Here is a 22766-nt window from a genome sequence, read left to right as displayed (position 1 = left end):
TGGAAACAGCTCTTCAATTCACTCTGCTTTGAGGGGATCAACTAAATTCTAAAGCTTATGGAATTACTGTGGTAACATTTTCCTGCTTACAGCACTAGGCATATTTATTTATTTTAATGAAATAAGGGATGATGGAAAATTCATATGATCCCAGAACTTGAACTTTTAGGAAATCCTCCTTTTTCCTGCAAGAATATATTCTAAAGGGACACACACATTTAGGACATATTTCATCCACCCTGTGACAGTTATACAACTGTCTTTCCTTATCCAAGATTCTTTTAAAGTTTGATTTCTTCTATAATTCCTACAGCATAGGCCAAAAAGAATAATTAAAAACTATAAGTAAATAATTAATAAAATAATAAATGTGTAATCGAATTAAACAACAAGAACCACTCCTCCCCAGTTCCTCTTCATGCTTGATTTCTTAACCATGTTATATATTTTCTGCATTTGTCCTTCAGATGGCATGATCTTCAGAGTACTAGCTTAATTTCTGATTTGTTCACCTAAGAGTACATGGTCAGCATATAGCAAAAGAACACATAACAATACGCAGATTCGTGCAGATTCACTAGAAATCTGAATGCATATATGGTTGCTCACACATTTAAAATCACACACGTAAACAAATGAGGATAGGCACATGCACATGTAACGCTATCCTCATAGCACCCATCTCAGGGTTATGCAAATTGATTGTGTGCGTGTGTGTGTGTGTGTGTGTGTATGTGTGTGAGGTACAACAAATACCCACAATCTTAAATTAACTCTTTCCAAATAGTAAAAATCTTACTATTTACATGACATGTTTAAATCCAAATGGACAAGTTTATGCTTCCTTCTGCCCCTTTATTCCTCTTTCTCATTCCCTCTCTCTGCCTCTCCTGCTCTCTCTCTCACTTTACCTTCCCAACGGCACTATTTTATTTCAGAAGAAAACTTATGAAAATTGTTGAAACACACACTACAAAGCATTTGCTTTTTTTTTCCTCTCCTTTTTTTTTTTTTTTTTTATTTCAGCAGATAGCCCCCAAAAAAGGCAGGGATGTCAAAGGCTTCGAGTCCCCCCTTTGACATTCACGCAGTGCTGAGAGTCAGCCGGGGTCTCAGCTCTGACAAATTTGCATCTCTTTGAATGTGACGCTTGAAAAAAGCCGGAGCTGCTAGATTAAATTTTTTTTTTTTCCATCGAGAAAATGAGAAAAGCCTCTATCTCTCTGCCGAGTCTACTGGGAAGATCTTTATTCTGATTCTTGTTAGAATTGTTTATCACCCTGACAGACCAGACTCGGACGAGATAAAGGCGCTGCTCCATCACGGGGCCTGACAGTGGTAGGACATGCAGAGAAATGAAAGGAGCAGGGGAAAATATTATTAATAGATGCCGACTTGATTTGCCTCTATGGCACGTCAAGGAAGGAAGGGAGGGGGGAGCCACGGCTTGATTGCAAGCCTATGAAGTTCTGTCCAAAAAAGAAGCTATTTTTCATTAAGTGATAGAAGGGCTTTTTTCATGTTCTTTCCTGAGGAGCTGATAACTTATGCAGTTTATTCTAACCCTGCTGATTTCTGTCAGGGAAAGAAAACTCCTGAAAGATGGCTCCAGCTCGTCCTTTTCTGAGAAAGAAGCTGTCTTGTCAAAAATGGTAGCAAGGCGTTAAAGCCCCAGCCTTGACTCCTGCAAGGTCCCTTAAATGTGATTGGGTGTGCATGTGTTGGTGAGCATGGGGGGCTGGGGAAGGTGGGTGTTATTATGTACCTACTATGGCACTCTGGGGGAAAAAAAAAAAAAATATGTGCAGAACAGTGCTTGTACATATGCACATGTATATACACACCACATACATAGAGGCTTTGTGCATTTGAGCATGCATACAGAAACACATATTTTGCTGCCTAATTACTCTGCAGTTAGTAAAAATTTGCCTGATATGAGCATGTGCTGAATTTGTGAATTGGGTGTAAAGTTAGAGCAGCTTCATTCAAAATGAACATTAAAAAATAACCAGCTCCCTGCTACCTCCTGTATGTCAGGTCTCACACAGAAACATGACTGGCAATATGAGCCCAAGGGCTCCTGCAGTGATGCTGACTCTGCTGTGACTGTCTCTTTTTCTGGGGCAAAATCACCCCTACATGATCATTATTTCTCTTAGGTTTTTTTTCTCTTAGATTTTTTTGGATGGGGAAAGTAGGAGTAAGCACGCATCATGGCCATGTTATTGTTATTCTTGCATCCTTCACACTTGCAGCTCTGACCATTTGGGGCATTTGCTGCAATCACAGCATTTCACAAACACAGTTCTTTGCTTGTAATTACCTGGTTCATTTCCAGAAATGTTTGTGTTTGATCACTATCCTAGCTGAATTTTGAATTCTGTATGAATTAACTACTGGAGAAATGCTTGCCTCAGGGTAATAAAGTAGGTCTGTTTCTGTGAACCTACTCTTGGAGATCATTTCCTGTTGGATCCATCGTGGTATCTCAAGAGAAGCTACGAATTATGCTGAGCTCTCTCTGCTTTCAGTAGAATGGGAGAGCTTAGCAGCTCAAGGAAATTACTCAGCAAATTACTCAGGTGTAAAGGCTATAGCTTTTTTTTCTGGAAAGCTCATGGGCAACGCCAGTGCTAGACAGTCCACTCTCTCTTCATGCTTCAGATTTTTCCTAAAAAGTTCTTCTTTCTGGTAAGGCCAATAAACACTTGCAAAATCCCAGATCTTTTCCATTCATGTGGCATTAAAAGAGGAATTAATGATGCTGTATGTAAAAAGTGAAAACAAATTAAACACCACTAGGTGCCATGTGATATGCCCACAGTGATATGTCCAAAGAATTTCAGTGTTCATCTTCTGTTCCCACTGATATTTATTTCCCTTGTTTGCTCTATCATAGCCTGAGTTAAAGGGAAAATTTTACTTTCCTTTAATTCAGAGCACTTTAAAAAGACCTTTGTTATCTATCTTGTTACCTCTGCCATGTCTCTCCTGTACAATCAGTAGCACAGTCAAGTCTGGAACTAACCCATTTTCAAATTAAGGTGTAGATGATAATGGGTGACTGTTTGGGGGAAGTGCAACTCCAAACTTAGGAACTATGCAGCAGCTTAGGTTAAACGATTGCCCACTTTGGGGTTACAAATGATTTTTACCACCTACTATTTGTGTGATCATCCTAACCTCTTGTGAACACTACACTGTAGCTTTCCTATTAAGGATCCTAAGCCTGCCACAGAACATCAAGCAGCCTGATGTGCCTGACAGGAGGATTATGGACTGCTGTGTGCTAATGTATGTAGCATAGTTATCGGTATGCTGATATAAGACTGGGTTTGAAAACCCAGTTATCCAGATTTCAGCTCCTTACTACATTGTGTCAGAATCCTCATGCAAATCAGTTGATTTAAATTTAAGGACATATCAAACTACTTCTGAATGTCAGTTTAGTTACTGCAGAATAATATCAATGATTGAATCATAGAATCATAGAATTACTAGAATGGTTTGAGTTGGAAGGGACTTTAAAGGTCATCTAGCTCCAACCCTCCTGCCACGGGCAGAGGTGCTTTCTACTAGAAAAGGATGATCAAAGCCTCATCCAACCTGGCCTTGAGAGAGCACCATCTTTTCCCAGAATATCAATCTCATGGCAAATGGTGGAAATCTGCAAACGGGGAAGGGGGCAGCTCTTGTGAGTTGAGGCTCTGACATGCAAAGACACTGAAACTCTTCATCTCATGTCCTGTCTACATTTTCTGTGTTGCTTATTTACTGGTCTGATGCCTGTGAATTCCCAGGAACCTTGTGCATGGTGATTTGTTCTGACTTCAGAGGTTACACAAACATTGAGAAATCCTATGTTACCTCTGTATGAGGAATCTTCTCATAAAACATAATGAACAATTCCAAGAGATAGCTTTATTTATTGATAGTGAAATGATAGGAATATTGGATGAGCTTAGGAAGATGTTATGTATGGTTCTGTATAAAGCAAAAGACAGTCTGCACACGTCAGACAACCAAGGGATGGGAGAAAAGAAATAAAACAACTACCTTTTTATAGCTCAGGATCTGAGAGTTACTGATAGTGATTAGCCCAAGATCACACAGAAAGTCTGTGGAAGGGTTGAATGTTTGAACTGAGATCTTTAGTCCTAGTTCAGTTTCTTAACCACAGCATTTACTCAGATCAGCTCAATCTGTTTTAGCTGATCCACACTCTCCATATCATGTTCCATTGTAATGTAGACACACAAAACAATTTAGAATGGCCCCCTTCTTTATGACTACAACTAATTTACTAAAATTCTGTGAGAAAGCATCATGACATAAGTAGGGATTTGCCTCTTTTTTCTTTTTTTTTTTTTTTTTTTTTTGCCGCAGTTATTTACAATGCTCTAGTAATAAAGAGGAATATTGTTAATGAAACTTTGAGAAAAGAGGTTGAGTTATGCATCCCCAAAGTCCTCCCTTTTCATTATTTTAGAAAGTGGATATATTTGGCAGGCATTTTTTTTATTCAGCCATGAGTTTGGCACATGCCAGAGTACAGAGGCTGAGTGCAAAAATTTAAACTGAGAAAACAGATGTGGTTTTGCATTTTGTTATGTGTTGAGTCTCAGGCTACTACAAAAATATCTTTGGGTAACAGCACATCCAAACTGCACAGTTCACATATTGATACTTTGCAGTTACGCTACAAAAATAAATAATTCCCTAATTTTTTTCATTTAGTTACGCTGCCCTAGATTAACTGACCACTGTGGATAATTATAACTGAATTTATCAGGATTCCTTTCATTTCACATAATCATCTTTGGGTTTGGGTCCTTATGTGCATTATCCCAATCCTTGGACCTATAAAACAGGAATGAGACATCACAAGATTATAATTATTTCATACGAGCAGACTGCAAAACTTCTGTTTCTGAATGGGAGCTTATACAATGTGCAAAAACTAGTGAAACAATGAGATAGCTAATCAGGGTTGAACACAGCAAAAAATATTTTCTTAGATATCAGTTCAAATATAGACTAAAGGACTGATGATTGGAGTGAAAATTTAACATAAGGGATTTAAGACCTGGTCCCATATCACTGGCAGAATTCACTCAATTTAAATGCATGTCAATTCAGGTCAATAAAAGGCAATTACTTTTTTGTATGATGATAAGTATGAAACCCTGTAAAATGTCTAGAATGTGTTTATTGCTGATTTTTGTCTGAATTAGGTGGGGAAAATAGCCATTCTTGCATTGTTATACAGCATCTTGCTAGATCATGTTAAGTGTGATGGTTTCAAGTTGTTAAAATACGAAGTCAGGGCTATTAAATAATGATTTCTGTGTAATTATGGAAAACACACACATTTGTACTTTATGATAGCTATTGGCTTGCTGGATTTTTTACAAGATTATGCAGAAACAGTATGACTAAAATGTTCATAGCACTAAATTTTCAACTGAAAAAGCAATTGTAGTTCACTTCAAGGCAACCTGCAAGTGAGGCTTAAAAAGTAAGAGAGAAAGTAGTTGTAAAGTTACTGGCCAAGTAAAATTCATTCATTCACAGCGACTGTCCAGTGTTGCTGCAGTTGTGAATGTTTCTTCTTTGGTTGCTAATTTAACCAATCCAATTTGTTCTCTCACAGAAAGAGTTGCATATATGGTTCCAGTTTATAGATGTGGCCCTAAAGAAATTGATCATGATAGTATTTTTAATATCACCTGTTACTAGAAGGAAGTTAATATTTCATAATAATTTCTCTTCAAGTTTGACCTTTTTTTGTCTCCTGAAAAGGTCTGCAGTCAGACTGCAGATTTTGCAAAAAACTGACAGCGGAAACACTTTAGCAGATTATTTTGCCTATTTCTGACATTTGGAAAGCAAATTTGAATAGATATATCAAATGTGACCATCTGTAACAACTGTCTAATTCAGCTTCGGTGAGGGCCAAGTTTAACACGGCCAGTTCACAGAAATATGTGTACAGGTCCATCTATTTCTGCACAGCCTATGAGAAATTGCTTCTGGGACATCCTGAACACTGACAGGATCCTGGATAAAGGCTCATTCATACCTCCAGATTCAAGAATTCATTGAAACTTGATTTTAACTTTGTTTCTCCCCACATATCAAAGGATGGAAAGGTCATTTCCTCACTTCCAAAAACAAGTATGCTACAGTAGCTGAAGTGGCTTCTTACCAATACCTACTCCAAAAACGGAATGAATAGAAGATTCATAAAAAAAGTCTCTTAAAACCATCTTTTATTATCCAAGTAACTTAGTTTCTTAAGTCATCAACTTCAAGTAAGGAAAGAGTGACAATATATGTGCTCTTTATGCAGAGACCAAAAGAGTGGGGGAAAGCTGTCCTTTGATTTTGGTTCATATTCAGGGAACAGCCTGGGTTAATAATTTAAAGGTAGGAAGTTAATTTATGCATCCCTGAAATCGTCCTTTTGTGCAGTTTTAGAAAATGCATACATGTGACAGGATATCTCATTGTTCTCAGGATGTGTTATCGTGTATATGTGGAGTAGCTTTAGTGTGATATGAAATGCAAATTTGACTCACTTTGTTCTTGCCACTTTTATGAATATTAAAAATATGGGTAAAATAATTGTGAACACTTGGAAAAGGTCTTTAGTCCTAATTTCAGTGCTATCAAGTTTTTATCTTGGTGCAGTAGAAAAAAAATTGAAAATTTTACCAGCTTATATTAGCATGAATGTAAGAAATTTAATTGAAAATTTGCATTTTGGGTGCACTGAGTGGAACTTTCTGATGGCATGAAACTCTATTGCCAATATCACAACAGCTTCTCAGGCCAAAACAATATAGTTCATTCATGTTAAGTCAAACAAAACATGGTCATTCTGGTGATTTTAGACCAGCATTAACCTCCTGTAGCACTGAGTTTGTAATAGAGAAGGGGTTAAAGAAGAGCTTATCCTCAGTAGATAAGGCAGTCAGCAACACATGGGCTACCACCAGCACCACCATTCTGAGTGTTGTAAGACTATGTCCCTCATAACACCAAACCATCTTGATCCTCCCTGCTAGGTGTATTGGCTTGGTGAGAAGCCTTTCTATAACACAGTTTCCACTCTCACTAGCAGATCCCAGTAGTTAGGGTGGCCCTAAGGCTGCCACAGTTGCCTTGCTTAACATTGTTAAGCACTACCTTTGCAAGCTCTTACTTATTATAGATATATGCTGAGTAGTGCTGCAGAAATTGAAGTTATGTTAAATCAACAGAATAGGCTTGTTTAAATTATTATGGGAGACCAAAAGGCCAAGTCATTACTTTTGCATATGATTCTTTAATGTAAAAATAAAAAACCAAAGACTTTGCTTCCCTAGCATTCATCGATGTTATACCTGTGCATTAAGTGCAGACTCCAATACTTCATAAAGCAAGATAAAGAATTATAGTGTAAGTACTAGAACAGACTATTTCTCTGGTCCTTCCATTTAATAGCAGTGTAGCTGTGAAGCTGTGGACACAGAATCATTGGTCTTATTTGTTTAGATTATTCAAATAAAACATGAGTAATAATGACAGCTTGGGCTGAGCTTCTTCTCTACTTTAACTCTTCTGAAAGCTGGACCTGTTTCAGGAATTAAACATCTTTTCCTCCATGTGGCTTTTAGGCTGCAGTTATAAAGCTCTTCATCAGCATGTAGTGACTTTGCTCATTTCTTTGACAAAAGGCTGATAATCTGCACTAATGGCTTTGGCTGACTCATATATTTAGTTCCCAACTGACTTTGACTGACATGCTGAGGAATATTAGCAATATGGAAACGAAGGTTGATCACGGAAGGAGACGGACAAGCATGCTGGCTGAAATCCTGCATATTTTTATTTTCATTAGAGTTCATTTCTTCCTCAGGTTAGACTGTTTTTATATTACATTCCCTTCTCTGCTAACATGAATTTTCAAGCCCTAGACTGTGATCTCTGCAGTTAGAAACTCCTCTCTAGATAGGTAACTCTTTGGATTATGTTTTCTTATATGTAAAATTTCTATTGAGTATTAATAGACTCTTATCCCTAAAGAGGAAAGTATGAAAAGTCTAAAAAAAAAAGATCTTTATTTTCCTTTCAAAATCATTTACATCCAATACCCGGAATTATAACCACTTGGCTATTTACCCACTTAATAAGAAAGAAGAGCGCCATTTCCAGCTTGGACTGTGTTCTTTATTTGTTTTGGTTTGGGGGTAGTGCTCTCTGGAGTAGTTCAGCTCTGAGCTACTCTTCCACACTGTCTTTATTCCATGTATCACTATAAGAATACATACCCAGACACATAAATATGATGATAAATTCTGTACAGAAGAAATTGAAAATTGTATAAGCCTTTAGGTCACATAATAAAAGGTGACAAAGAACACAATACGATTAAATGAATAATAGTGATCTAAGAGGCACCTACCCATAAATTCAGAAAGATAAACATTATCCAAAACTAGGCATAGCAAGTGGACCGTCCTTGAGAAAAAGGGTTGGATCTTGAAGGATAGGTTGTACTACTAATTTAGATGACCTTTAAAATAAAATTTGCAAAGAACCCTGAACCTCAAATCTAAAATTAAAAAAGAAATTCAAAGTAAAAATTCATTGTTTCAAAGATTGAAAATGAAGTGCTTGGCTTCCACGGACAAATAGAAATCCTTTATAGGGAAAAGAAGTACGTATGCAAGTCAGCAAAAGTTTTGATTCAAGAGAATTTTACCTGTGCAAAAGTTAAAACTTCTGCTAAAGTTCTTCACTTGCAATAAGCAAATATGTCCCTTCTGTTTCTCAGCAGGATCTCTGTAAGCACAGGTGGGGAGACTGGTTTTACTTTGTAGAGATGGCATGATATAAAACCTTTGTTATAACCAGGAGAAATGACTATTAGTGTACCTGAATGAAGCATTTGGATTTTTGCATGACAGAGGCCTCCAAAGCATACACATTTGGTTATTCCAGTACAACATTCAGAAAAGTCACTGTGTGAAATGTTTATTCCTCTTTAAAAGCCAGTTCCTTTCCTAGTGAAAACTATATGTTCTTTCACATACATGAGATTCCAGCTGGTGTTTAAGCTTGACTAGTTTATTGGCAGGTGATTTTGAAGAAGAGTACACTTAATAAAGAAAAAAATATTAAAGAATTCCCACCCGGAAATACCTACCTATCTTGATAAGATAGCTTTATATAAAGATCTGAAGCCTTTTGAGATTAATGAGGCCTGTTTACTTACCATTTCATTTTGAGCCCCCTCTACTACATGTGTTGAATCAAAAGGCTGAGAATTTCTGTATGGGAAATTGAAAAAGAATTTGATAAAACATAAAAAGTCAGCTACTGAGTTGGATTTGAAGTCTCTCTCTCTCCTTGTGTTTACCAGGAGTTGATCAGAAAGGCTGGAAAGACAAATGTTCTCTTTCATTAACAGCAACAAAAAAAAAAAAAAAAAAGCTCTCTGTACCTCAGTGGCTCCAGAGACAATTACATAGATGTACACGCAGAAGTATAAAATATGTGCGATGTTACATATTGGTTTGCAGTTGTGCAGTGGTATTGTATAGATGGAGACATAAACCTGTCAATTCTAGTTTTATTGCCAGGAGTGCCAGATGCACTGTCCAGAAGCCCAAACATACCAGTCTGTGCCACCAGCCCGAGAGGCCACGTTAGGGCTTTCCTCTGCTACTTTCACATATTTCTCACTTGATAGACTCATGTTCCCACACTGTAAGTTCCATGGCCTCCTTCTGTGAGCTTTTTTGCTTTTGATAAAGATGGTATTGTGTGTAACAACGTTCGTGTTTCTTAAGAGTTCCCCTATCGCCTGTAAGAAACTCCTTAGGTGCTGACCTAAAACAGATGCCATGAGCACTCTTTTTCCTACTCTTTAAATGTTTTAATGGTTTGTGTATTTTAATTTTACCAGTCACTTAGCCTTCTCATCATATCCTGCTTCTCTCCCCACTGCCTACAGGGGAGATACATGGAGAGATAACCTTTCCCTTTCTCTCTGTCCAAAGGCAAATTAAAAGAAAAGCATAAAAACTTTTACGTGCCATGGTATGGCTGCTCTGCTTTGCCAGGATCTTTCAACTCTGTTTCAAATGTTGCATGTGCTTGTGCACAAATGTTGTGCTCAGGCTGCTTGCTGCTGTTTTGGGGAGGTGGAGTGATCTCTGTTTCTTTGGGTGTCACCACTGAAGTGGCCATGAACAAGGCTTGACAGCTCAGCCTGGAACCCAGAAAGGTGTCTGAATGTATAAAGAGCTCAGGACAAAAATAAAGTGAAGATAGATTTATCTTCATTATCTTTCAAAAAACAGTTACAAGAAAGAGATCAAATTAGATTGCAGAAAGACTGGAAAGCTGGGAGGCCTGTAGCCTAGATTCTTGAAACCCTTAAATATTACCCTATGTTTGCACAGTTTTTATCACCTCTTTGCAATGTTTCTGTTCAATCATGGAAAATACAATGAAATGAAAAACACATGTTGGGATTTTAAAAGCATTCCTTGCTCTTTTTGAGACTCTCAGTCAAAAGTTGCATTGACAACAGGCTGATAAAGTTTGACATGCCATAACTCAGCCTTTTTGAGTCACGGAAACTCCACAGAAGTTATTCTCCCATTGGAAGAGGGTATTACACCTACTACAGAAAAGGAGAACAAAACAAAGCCCATAAACACACTCAAATCCACCACATGATGAGAATTTTGCTTTGCCTCAATGACACTTTCTGAGACTGTGGGCAGCAGATTGTGTTTGGATTGTCAAGGAAACAGTCAGGCCATTATTGTTGTTGTTTAATTTTTGGTGGTTGAGGGGTTTTTTTCCCTCCTAGCCAAAGTATTAAAAAAAAAGGGGGGGGGGAAGAAGTTGATTTCTTCAACAAGCAGCTGCAATGACAGATGGCTGATGAATGCACTACCAGCAGTTCCAATGGAACTCGACTCCGTGGGAGTCGGGGCACTGCGCACCTTCCAAAGGGCGCCACGGTAGTCGCTTGGGAAGGGGAGTGAGAGTCAGAATTTCTAACCATGGTGAAAATGTACTGAAGGAAGAGAACATGATGACAAGGGGTGAGAAAGGGAAGGGAGTGATTGAGATCCATCCAGCTGAGTCTTTATCCCCAAGGATGAATTAAGATGAAATAGGGGCCCGGAGCCATAAAAACTTCAGGAGTACTTTAAAAATAATGCCTCCTCTGCTAAAACATATCATCTTAGCCACACAGGCTTTGTTGATCTTTCTTCCCTAGCCCCTAAAAAGACTCCTCCTCTCTCTATTCTTTCTATACACTTTTTCCTCTCTTTTCTGTTCCTCCTTTTCCCATAGCTATCTCTTCCCAGCCTCATGACTGTGTGCAATTTTGAAAGAATAAGATAGGCTGTTGCTCTTCTCAAAGCTGCTTCCTGGTGCCTGCCAGATGTCCCCCATGAGTCTTCCTTAGCATCCAGGCTCTGGCAATCCATGATGAGCCCTGTTGGGTGATTTGTGGTGCAGTGTCCTCCCTCATAGTTCTCAGACTTGAAAAAATGATTTGCCCTAGCCAGTTATCTTCACTTTGTCCAAAGGTGCCACATTTAAATGGGTAGTCAGCAAAGTTTACAGCCTTCTACTAGGAGTCCTATGCCAGCTGTGGGAATTCCTCTTACTGCATGGGAGTTTTAGCCTGTGGAGACAGAAATACAAGTGGGAAGGAACAAAAGCTGCACTCTCTGAAAAGAGTCTGCAGGCAAAATTAAGTAGACAGTTTCCTGCATCGTGCAGAATGTCACAATCTGCAAGATCCCCAGACTCTTGGGGTCCCCAAGACAGTGCAGTTCCCCCTTTCTTCACCTCCCTGTGTGAAGAATGAGGTAAGAAGAAAAGAAGTGGTGGCAGCTGGAAAAGTAGTAGGGGTTTGCAACAGGGCAGTGAGTAAACGAGGAACAAAACTCCTCTAGCAGTAAATGTACTGTGTAAACATAAACAATAGCAACAAGCAAGACACGTATTCCAAATCTGTCTCCAGTGAGAATCAATTATGTTATATCAGATGAATCAGGGGAGGGGGCTGGTGAGAGAGAATGGAGACTTATTATTATTTTCAAGTCAAGCCAACCAGCCAAGTCTGCAAACAAAAGCATTTTCTGTCTTTTTTTTCTCTGTCTTGTTGATGGCCTCCCCTTGTCTCTCTTCCTTGGCATATTTCCTACAGTTCCTCCACCCAGCAGTAGTTATATACATTTGAATAACACTGCAGTTCAAACACCAAAAGAATTGTTTTCCTATGGTTTCTAAACGTCTTTTCTATTTTTTTGTATTCATAATCCTGACATAAGCAGTGCCTATCAAGGGGTGTTCTACATCAGAAAACTCAAGCATGAGACTGTGTACGTGTGTGTTTGTCTATGTGCTCATGCTTGCATGAATACATGTGACCAAAGAGGCAAGAAAATACTGTTGCAGATCATTAATGAAATAATGATATGTACTTTTTTTATACCTGTGGTTGGAAAAAGAAAGGAGAGGTTTTATTCTTGTATCTGCACATCACTAACTAGTGGAACACACACACAGAGGTTTCTTTCTGTATCCCCAAAATCACAAAATGGGAAATGAAAAGGGGAGGAGGAGAAACAGAAAATTGCTGGAAATGATTGTCTCAGGGTATTCTCTAATAAGAAAGGAACCCCACTTTGAACTCTTAATTCTTCACCAGAGAACAAAACCCTTAAAGCATTTTGCTACCTTTAATTGTATTACTCTTCTAGTAATCAATAAAGATAAAAAAAGATCATTCTTTGTACAATATGAAATCACACAGGGTCTGACTATGTGGAGATAGATTCCACTTATCTGTCTCTAGGGGTAGCTTCTCCTGTAGTAGAAAATTCAATTTTTATTTGGATTTTAAAAATGTTTCAAATTATTCAGTCAATGCTACATGCATATTAAAAGATTTATTACCAAATATTCTCAATCTTGATGTACTGGATCTATGCACCCAATTCCCACTAATGTTAATGGAACTGCATCTGTAAATCCCTACACATCAAAGCAAGATAGTACCCATAAGTATTGCAAATACATAGGTAGCTGGATAAATAGCAAAAAGATTAAGCACCTTTGGCATTACTGGTTTTTATTTCTTTGTGTAAATGTTGGTCTCATCTTTCTAAGGACTCGAGATGAAAGAAACTAAATGCATCCGGGCCAACATCCCCCATGCTTCATCGTGGGTGTTAAAGGGAGACACCTGACTGGTGAGTGGTGCACCCACTCTAATTGAAGGGAAGAGGGAGAAGAGTGCCTCCACAGGGTGACTCAGATGTTAGGTGGGCTGAATAAACCAAAGAGGTGCCTGTTTCTCTCCACTGACTGTTAACTGGGGGTGTATAAAGAGACGTTAATTTAAACACCTGAAGGGAGATTGGTTATATTAGGCCTTAAAGTATTAAATTCCCATTCCTGTCCTCTGGTATGAGGTGATTTGAACACTCCTGCTCAGGGAATAGGCTGTTCACCCCATGCTGGGATGACTATTAGTCCTTTACGTTAAAGGTGTGTAAAGAGAGATGGAGAAAGGGCAACGATCCCATCTCTCTCATTCACACCAATATTAAAAAAACACATTCATACATCAAAGCCAAGGTTTTAAAACATGGATTCCTCGAGTTTAAACCTTAAATCCCTAGGTGGAATTCATACAAAGCAGCTTGGATTTTACTGCTCCAGAACTAGATTTTGGTTTAGTTATCTGACCTTAGGCATCCATGTCTTGTAACTTTTGGATAATGTTTTAAAAATTAAGAGGAAAAAAGTGTATTATTAGTAATCTTATTAATAAATTTATTAATTAAAATAATTACTTACATGCCAATGTAAACTGTAATTAAAGTAAATTAAATATACTAACAGCAAAGTTATGTATAACTGCACATACTGTGTTAGAATTCAAAGCAAACAAATGCATATTTTAAAGTGAAAAAAGGATGAGATAGAAAAACTAATTACCATGAGGATGATAACTATATTAATTGTCAGAGGAGAATACATCTTCAATAAAATCATAAGGAGTGCATACTACAGTAAAAGATGGGTGGGGTGATTAGAGCACAGACAGGTTAATAAATGTTAATTAATAATACCTTTCTATAACTTCCATTTCTTATCCCTAGATTCACAAGTGCCTTACAAAGGAAGCATCATTAGCCCCATTAGGCAGAGGAAGGAGGAAGAGACATAGCATAATGAAGTACAGTGGCCAGCATAACCCAAAGGTATGGCTACACAAACAATTTACAGTGAGTTAAATTAGATGACAGATTAACAGTCAGATGCTCTGCTCTAACTTCCTATTTGCCTGCTCTTGGCCTGCAGTAAATGCAACCCGTCTTACCTCAGGTCTAATGAAAGGACTAAGCCTCCTCTCTGGCTGCAAGAGGGAAAAAGTGAGTACCTGATACTGTGAAACCACACTGCCTAGCTCACTCTAATGCCACCTCCGTCAAAAACCTGGATAGTCAGTTTGTGAGATGGCAGTGCTCATTTTATGAGGTTCTGCTGACATTGGGATGAGAGTAGTATATAAATGGAAATGGTTGATGGGAAAGGAAGTGAGATAGACTGTGCAGTGATGGGGGGTGAGATACATTGTGCAGTTCAGCACAAAAAAGTAAAAATCTGGTGCAGATCTGCAGTGTGACAGTAGGGTTCCAGGAAAAGCAGGTGGTGTGGGAACGCAGCTCCCCATTAGGGCAGGGCTCAAAGAGAAGGGAATCAGTCATAACCAGAGTCTGTATTATTTAAGGCTTAAAAATCTGAAAGGGCCAACTTAAAGTCAACCTGCCACTTCAGAGGCTGGCAGTGTGGAGAATACAGCGTGGTGTAATGTGTTCTTACTGGCTCACAGGGCTGAGCACACGTGCTGCCGTTCTTAGAGTGAGCAGTGCTGAGCAGCCAGGCTCTAAGCTCCACTAAGAGGGTATTACAATAATTGAGCTTGCTGGTAACAAGGTCTGTGTTGCTATATTTGTGATAGGCCTGGGATAATCTGGGTGCGCAGCTGGTGCGTGTAGCAGAGCTGGAGGAGGGAGGAAAAGAACCTCTTTGACACCAGGACTGGAAACCTGGATTTGACTTAAGCAATGGCAAAACTTCATTAACTTCACTTTGAGCCTGTGTTGGCCAGGTACTTTTCATGGATTTCAGTGGCTTAACACAGTACCAACACACAACCAGCTCATGACCAGTTCTTCATGTGAAGAACACAATTCTTCAAAGTGCAGGGGAACATAACAGCAATAATTCCAACTAGTACCATCTGCTTTTACCAACTCAGAGAAGAAATTTCTCCAGCTGCATGAGAATACCCCTCTCGTTCTCTATGGCTGAAATACAAATCAGCATGATGATGGCATGGGATTCTATATAAATTTACTAAGATATTCAGTCTTTGTTTTGTTGTTTATCTGTTTTGATCTGTCCAAACTGACTGCCTTTCTCACATTGTAAAATCTGGGAGAAGATCTGGCACAGATTTAATTTTCCCATGTGCATTTTCCCGTGGCTCATTTTCATTTTGAAAACCCTCTTCACCTAAAATCCCGAATCCTTTGTCCAATCACAGCTAATAACATGAAGTCTGAGTCTGAAAAATCTTCAACTTTTAGTGCTCTCCTGTGAGTCTCACATTCCTCCAGGCTCTAGATCGGGCAAATGCCTCAACTTTCACTTGACTGTGGAAACTGCAGGGACACCAGCTGTTCCTGGCCCATTTTCTCTCCCTGATCCTCCTCACTTTGTTTCAATTATTTTCTGGTTGGGGCTTGATGCAGTAAATGTATTTAGGGAAATTCAAGGGGCTGTAGATGTTCAGAACAAAGCTATTTTAGGGTTATTGCAGGGGAACACTATCCTGAAGGAGCTGGATAAGCCTTCTGGGTTTTTTCTTATGGTGGGGTCTCTGAATAGTCAGTGTGAGGGCCAGGCAATTCCAGACCCAAATCAGCATGTTGGAGATGTGTTATGCTCTTTGCCAGCACCTGCCATTCTGCTAGGAAGCTCTGGTAGGATTCTCAGCTGACAAAATAGCATTAGGTCACAAAATCAGGGACCCAGATACCTCTTGTCACATAAACTAGGCACTTATGGGCTTTGGTCTTGCCAAACTTAGGTGGTAGTGAGCTAGGGATTTGAAGATCAAAATTTGAGCTTTAGACAGGATTTAAGTATGCAAGTCTTCTCTGGATTGAGCCCTTTGTCTAACCTTTTTGGCTAAGATCATTTACTGCTTAAGAATAGGCATCTTGAAATTCTGTGGTCTGCCGTGTCAGCCACATATTAGTGATGGTAAATGCATGAAAAGAAATTATCCATAAATGAGTATATTATATAAAAAAATCTTGTGTGTATATGTGTGTCTGTGCATTTTGAGCAAAGTGAATGCTTTTTGCACAACTCGAAAAGAATTTTTTAAAAATGATTATATGATACTCTATGTGAAGTCTACAGTCATAACAGGAAATCATGCAATTTCTGCAGAAAGATTTTATTTAAAAAAGCAGAGTGCATCTCATTGACCTACATTCAGCTTCCCCAGCATACACTGTACCTGCAGAACTTTTCTGCAGAGATACATTGTAGATAGAGATCAAAGGCAAATGCTGGTGTCAGAATTGTCTAAATGTCCCTTTTTGGGCCTGAAATCCTAGATCATTGCCATGCATTTGCACTGACTTTGTAACTTTAATCAACCTGTAAACTGTTCCTTGGACTGCTGTCTTTAAAAGCCAGGTAGGCTGTTCCTGGGGATAATGAATGTCTGCATCTATAGAGCAGACAAATGAAGGTCCCTGTTGCCTCAGAATGAAAATACCTATTTTTAAAGAACTATCTAGGATACACTGCAGTATATAAAAGTAGCAAAATAAAGTTAGCATCTGTGTTAAAAGAACTACAATTTAAACCAAGCTAGATTCATCCTGTTCAATATATACTCTAATTGTTTTTTTCTGAACATTTGGTCCCCTCTTTAAAAAGGCCATAGGGGTGCTAAACATTGCCTATCAGGGTGCTGAATTTTATTACAAGCACATCTGTCTACTCTGAGTTAGACTGAGACCTGCCAACTCATTTCTCACACACCCACTGAAATGGGTCTGGGTTCACATATCTGTGTGTGGGTGTATGGGGAGCTGTAGAGCGAGAGGAGGAAACTGCAAGGGTTAACACTGACCATTGCAGTGAGGAGCTTTTAGGCACCATTCTGTCTGGTGAGGGTCACACAGGGACATGCTCCCGCTCTCTCATGGAGTACCTAACTGGGTATTTAAGAGATTAAGTTGAAAAAGGAAAAATGCAAAGAGGCAAAGAGAGGAAGGATCCTTTACAAAATAGGAAGCATGTAAAACACAAGGTATCTACAGACCTTCTTGGTGTCTGTCTCTTTGCTGTGCAATCAGGTAGTTGTAGACTGTAGCTTTTTCAAGTGTAAACACTTCATAAATATATCCTCTCTGTAAGATTATCTTTTATACTAGACAACTTCAATAATTTGGGCAGTGGTGGTGTTTCCAATTATGATATCCTAAAAATACTAAAAAAAACAAGACAGTCACATAAAATTTCTATTACTAGAAAGTGTTCACTAAGATGGAATATGTTGTCATATAGTCTCTGTTTTCAATGTTTCTGGGGGGTTTTGGGAATTTTTTTTAATTTTCAAAAAATTAGCATAGTAGATGAAAAGAGAAGTTACAAAATAACTTCTTCCTACAAAAGTAAATAATTCAACCTCTGCAGAAAATTTTTTAAACATGGAATATTTAGGGAAGTGTATGTCATGTAAAAATATAATTGTTGAATGACTTAGTATCACAAAACATTACCATTTCCAATGAGCTGTAATTGATACCAAGTCTCCAAAACTCTGGAGTAATCCTCTGGAGTGCAAAACTGAACTGATCTGAAAATATCTTGGAATTTACTCTTAGAACAAATCCTATTGCTTCAGTCTTTGTTCCTGTCCTGCCATTCTCATAGGCTTAGGTAATTTCAACCCTTCCCAAAATCATAACTTCTTTAGTTTTTGTGCTATTTGTGCATTAAAAAGTTTAAGTTAAATAAATGGCATTGATAGCTCTCTTTCTACATTGTGTTCTACAGATTCCTCCTCTTTGCCCTTATATATCTGCTCGAGACAGCTTGAGTTTCTCCTGACTTCCTGATGTCTGGTCACAAGACAGAATTTAATCTCATGAATTCAGCTTTCACTGAACCTAATTACCAGCCTCTTTCTTGAAGACAATTAGGAAACTTCTGCCAGAGCATGGTACCTTTCATGGGATTCTCCTTGGATCACACTGGCCATAACTGCTTTACACTTTTAGGACCTTTACACGGTCACTTGTTGCTAGTTACCCGATATGAAGATTAGCCCGTGGGATCTGTGCTACCTCAGACAAAAGTAAAACAATTCACTTGTCAGTCATCCACATTATTAATGGAGCATATAAGAATGACACAAATACATCCAGGTGATCCAAGGAATGTGAATTTGCTTAGGTGAGCATGAAAAAAATGCTCCATCATCAGATAACTCCATGTACTTCATTTGTACTGAATAAGCCTAAAAGTCAGGCACTGAAAATTTGTTTTATGTTAAAAAGGGAGTGGGAAGGACACAGTTCCAGAAAATAGGTGAGTAGGAGGAGAATATAAGTACTAACAGATTTTTTTGGGAAGTAGTTAAGAAAGAAAAACTGGGTAAGAGAACTGGATTTTTCAAAGAGAGAGTTAAGTCAGGAAGAGAGTCAAGTCAGGAAGAGAGTCAAGTCTTGAAAAGTATCTAAAGGCTCCCAAAGAGAACATATTTATTAATTGCCAGAACCATCCTCAAGCATTAAAAAACACAATAAAGAGAATTAAGCTTTGTAAACTTAGAGACTGCTTTAAAAATTATTCAGACCACATTAATATCAGGTAAAATACTTCTGTGAGAATCTTATCTAGGAGGGGTTTTTGGGCTTTGGAGGTCAGACCTCCCCTCTAAATCTAATACATTGATGTGTGTTGTCCACAGATTGTGTGGCAATAACCTGTAGTTTTTTAAGGAATCAAGGAATTCTGACAGGAACAGGGCAGTGTCTCTTTGTATTCATTGCTTCTGCTTGTCAAAAATCCATTGCAGTTTTGGGCCATATTCTGTCTACTAAGTATTGACAGGATCGTTGGTAATGTTCCTTTTAGTAAAATATGACTGACTGTTAGCAATGGTTGGAATATTCTGACCTATTCAGTTGGTAGCTTAGTATAAATTGTTATAAATCCATTCAAACTACAAATTCTATTACTTGTAATAAATATTTTTTGGTAAGGTCATGATGTATACAACCCCAGATATGTGGATAGACTGGGGAATGAGTCGCTGGAAAGCAGTGCTGTGGAAAGAGACCTGGGGGTCCTGGTTGATGGTGAGTTGAATATGAGACAGCAGTGCCCTGGCTGCTGACACAACTGTGTCCTGGGAGGCATCAGGCAAAGCATCACCAGCAGGTCGAGGGAGGGGTTTGTCCCGCTCTGCTCTGCACTGGTGTGGCCTCACCTTGAATATTGGGGCAGTTTGGGGCACCACAATGTAAGAAAGACATTAAGCTGTTAGAGAGTGTCCAAAGGAGGGTAATGAAGATGGGGAAGGGCCTTGAGGGGATGCTGTGTGAGGAGCAGCTGAGGGCACTTGGTCTGTTCAGCCTGGAGGAGACAGGGGAGACCTCACTGCAGCTACAGTTTCCTTGTGAGGGGAAGAGGAGGGGCAGACACTGATCTCTTCTCTGTGGTTCTCAGTGACAGGAACTGAGGAAATGGCCTGAAGTTGTGTCAGTGAAGGTTTAGGTTGGTTATTAGAAAAAGGTTCTTCCCCCAGAGGGTGGTTGGGCACTGGAACAGGCTCCCCAGGGAAGTGGTCACAGCACCAAGCCTGGCAGAGTTCAAGAAGCATTTGAACAATACTCTTGGGCACATGGTGTGACTCTTGGGGCTGTTCTGTGCAGGGCTAAGGGTTGGACTTGATGATCCTTGTGGGTCCCCTCCAACTCAGAATATCTGAACCTATTTAGGGATAGTACCCTAAAATTTTAAATTCATATGAATTGAAGGAGAGAACAGCTACATGTCTCTGTGTTCCAGAACAATATGTATTTTATCACTGATGAAATGCTAGAGGGTCCAATATTCTTATTCCAGAAATTAACAGAGCTGCTTTCTGGGGAAGAGCATGTCTATTTTTTTAAGGTTGTCAACTAATCCTAATCAACTCAGTTCCCTGAAATATTCTGAAAAAGAAAAAAATGTCTTTCAGAAACTGTTTAATATTTGCCCTCTGGAAAATATTCTTTATGAACAACAATAAAGCTTATGCACTCAGAATTGAGACACCTGAATATTATCAGATACTCTAAAATTCTTGGTTTTGACCACTGGCTAATTAAAGGAAAATGACCTTTCAAAAGCTGGTTAAATGCAATGGAATATCGAAAGCGATTTAAAAGGACCACGGACTGCACGGAGGAGAAGAATTTGGCTGCTAGGAGTCAAGTTCCCTTGTTTTGCTGCATTTTGCAACTGATAAAGTTTGAGAATTAGAGCACTGTCAATATATGCTATAAAACCACGTCCTTTAAGAGGATAATGTTCCACTAGACCTTTTGCCACAAATTACTCTATATAATTGGACCTAAGATCACAAAGTGTGCACATTTACAAGATAAATTGAAAATTAATGAACAAATAATATAGTAATTACCAAATCTGTATTATTTGAAGAATATACACACTATGGAGTCTATTTCTTCCTCAATGAGCATGTGTAACCCCCATTAATTTTAATGGGAGTTAAGCGTGCACATCAAAGGAAGAATTAACTCATGATTTTAAAACTGACTACTAAGATTAAGACCTGCACTTTTGGCTTTGAGTTGAAAATGTGGCATATCTTTTGATATTTATCTCTTTTTAATTGTGTATTTGTAGCTGAAGCAATTTGCAAATCATTGTTATCCCTATCAGTACAAGGCAAAGATAAATTGCATTATATACCCTACTTCTTGGACTCCTTGATGTTCTTTTCTGATTAAATTGAACTGTACCAGCAGTATCATAATTAATAATCTATGCTGATCAAGTTGGCAGTACTAAGGCCGTTTGGTATCTGATGGCAATGAAAAATTGTTCAAGCAAGGTGTGTCATTTGTTGTTTTTTTTCACTAATGTGAGAAATCTGCAATTAATAATACTGAGTCATGGAGATTTTCAGATAATGTGAAACCTGTAGTTTAGGTCTGGACAAGGTAAAAATCATCCAGTTTAATAAGATTTCTGTGGCAATTCATGAACTATAATGTTAAGCCTATGTAAAAAGGATTTTACTCCTTGGAAAGAGATAATAAGACTCTCAGATGGAAACTTTTTGTCCCAGATGAATTAGTACCAGTTGTTGCTTCTACACCTCATCTCAGGGACAGGGTACTTCCTTGTGCCCTTCTGTGGTTTTCCATTAGTGAATATTAGTGAAATGGCTTCTGCAGTTGTGCATAGCCTTTTTGATACTGATGCAGGTGTTGGTCCCCCTCTTAGAGCAGGGAATGAATATATTTTAAAATGTAACAAACATGGCTTAAGTGTATACAAAGAACCTTTAATTTATTTTAAAAACAATAATGCCAAGTCTTTGCTTTTTAAAATGAACTATCCAGTCAGACTGAAAAATAGCACTCTATTAGTGGTAAAAAACTCAGAAACATGGCTAACAAGAAGGTGACCAGTGTGATCTCAATGTCAGAGTTAAAGAAACTCCAAAAACTAAATAACAAAAGGAGGGAAAAAATTAAAATTTTAAAATTCTTTACCTTTTATGTAGGCAGTTTTTCTTCCTGTAATTAGAAAATTCACCCTAGTAGTAGACCGTAATATATATTTCATAACCTATCTGTTGTTCCTTACACTACTGCAAAGTAAAATAATTTTCTATATGTTTGGCTGTGTGAATTTAGAACTGAAGGAATACACCTGCAAAAGCATTTATTCATAAAAGTATAGCCACTGAATAACCCTTTAAAATCTCCCTTTATTTTGTTCATCTATTCTTTTAAATGTAAATGTTTCAAATTGTTACAACTAGTAGCTGCCATTTACACTGCCTCAGTTTAGTCCCATTTTCAGCCAGAGAGCCAGGTTAGGGGAAGGAAGCCTTAGATCTCAGTAGTGGATTTCAGCCAAAATAATTTAAATCCTATCAACTTCATATTTTCAATAGTAATTATAGAAGGTTCCTCCACATTTCTGCACACTTTATAAGCTACCAACACCGGACAATATTTGCAAACCCTTCAAATGGAAATGGAGCGCTCAGTATTATGTCAGTTATTGCAATGCTAAGTGAGGTCTTGCTGTCCTCTCATTATAGAGATTACATTTGAGGTAAGGGAGCTTCACTGTTTTGCTACATCTATTAATCAGTGGATGAGAATATAGACAGTGTTCAGAGTGACATCTGCAGCAACTTTTTAATAGTGAGTAATGTGAAAAAGATTCAGCAAGGAGACTATTTTCTTGAGAGAAAAAATAATTATGAACTGTCAAAATGAGGGTTAGATGCAATAGCTTAAAGAAGAAATTTATAAAAAGGTATCCAGAGAAACCAATGTATATTAATAATTTTAAAACAGGTGCTTGAAGACATGTGGTAGTTACAG

Source organism: Corapipo altera, unplaced genomic scaffold, assembly GCF_003945725.1.
Source record: "Corapipo altera isolate COAL_440 unplaced genomic scaffold, ASM394572v1 23, whole genome shotgun sequence".
Lineage (NCBI taxonomy): Eukaryota > Metazoa > Chordata > Aves > Passeriformes > Pipridae > Corapipo > Corapipo altera.
The sequence above is the reverse complement of the archived record's forward strand: the minus strand, read 5'-3'. Positions refer to the sequence as shown.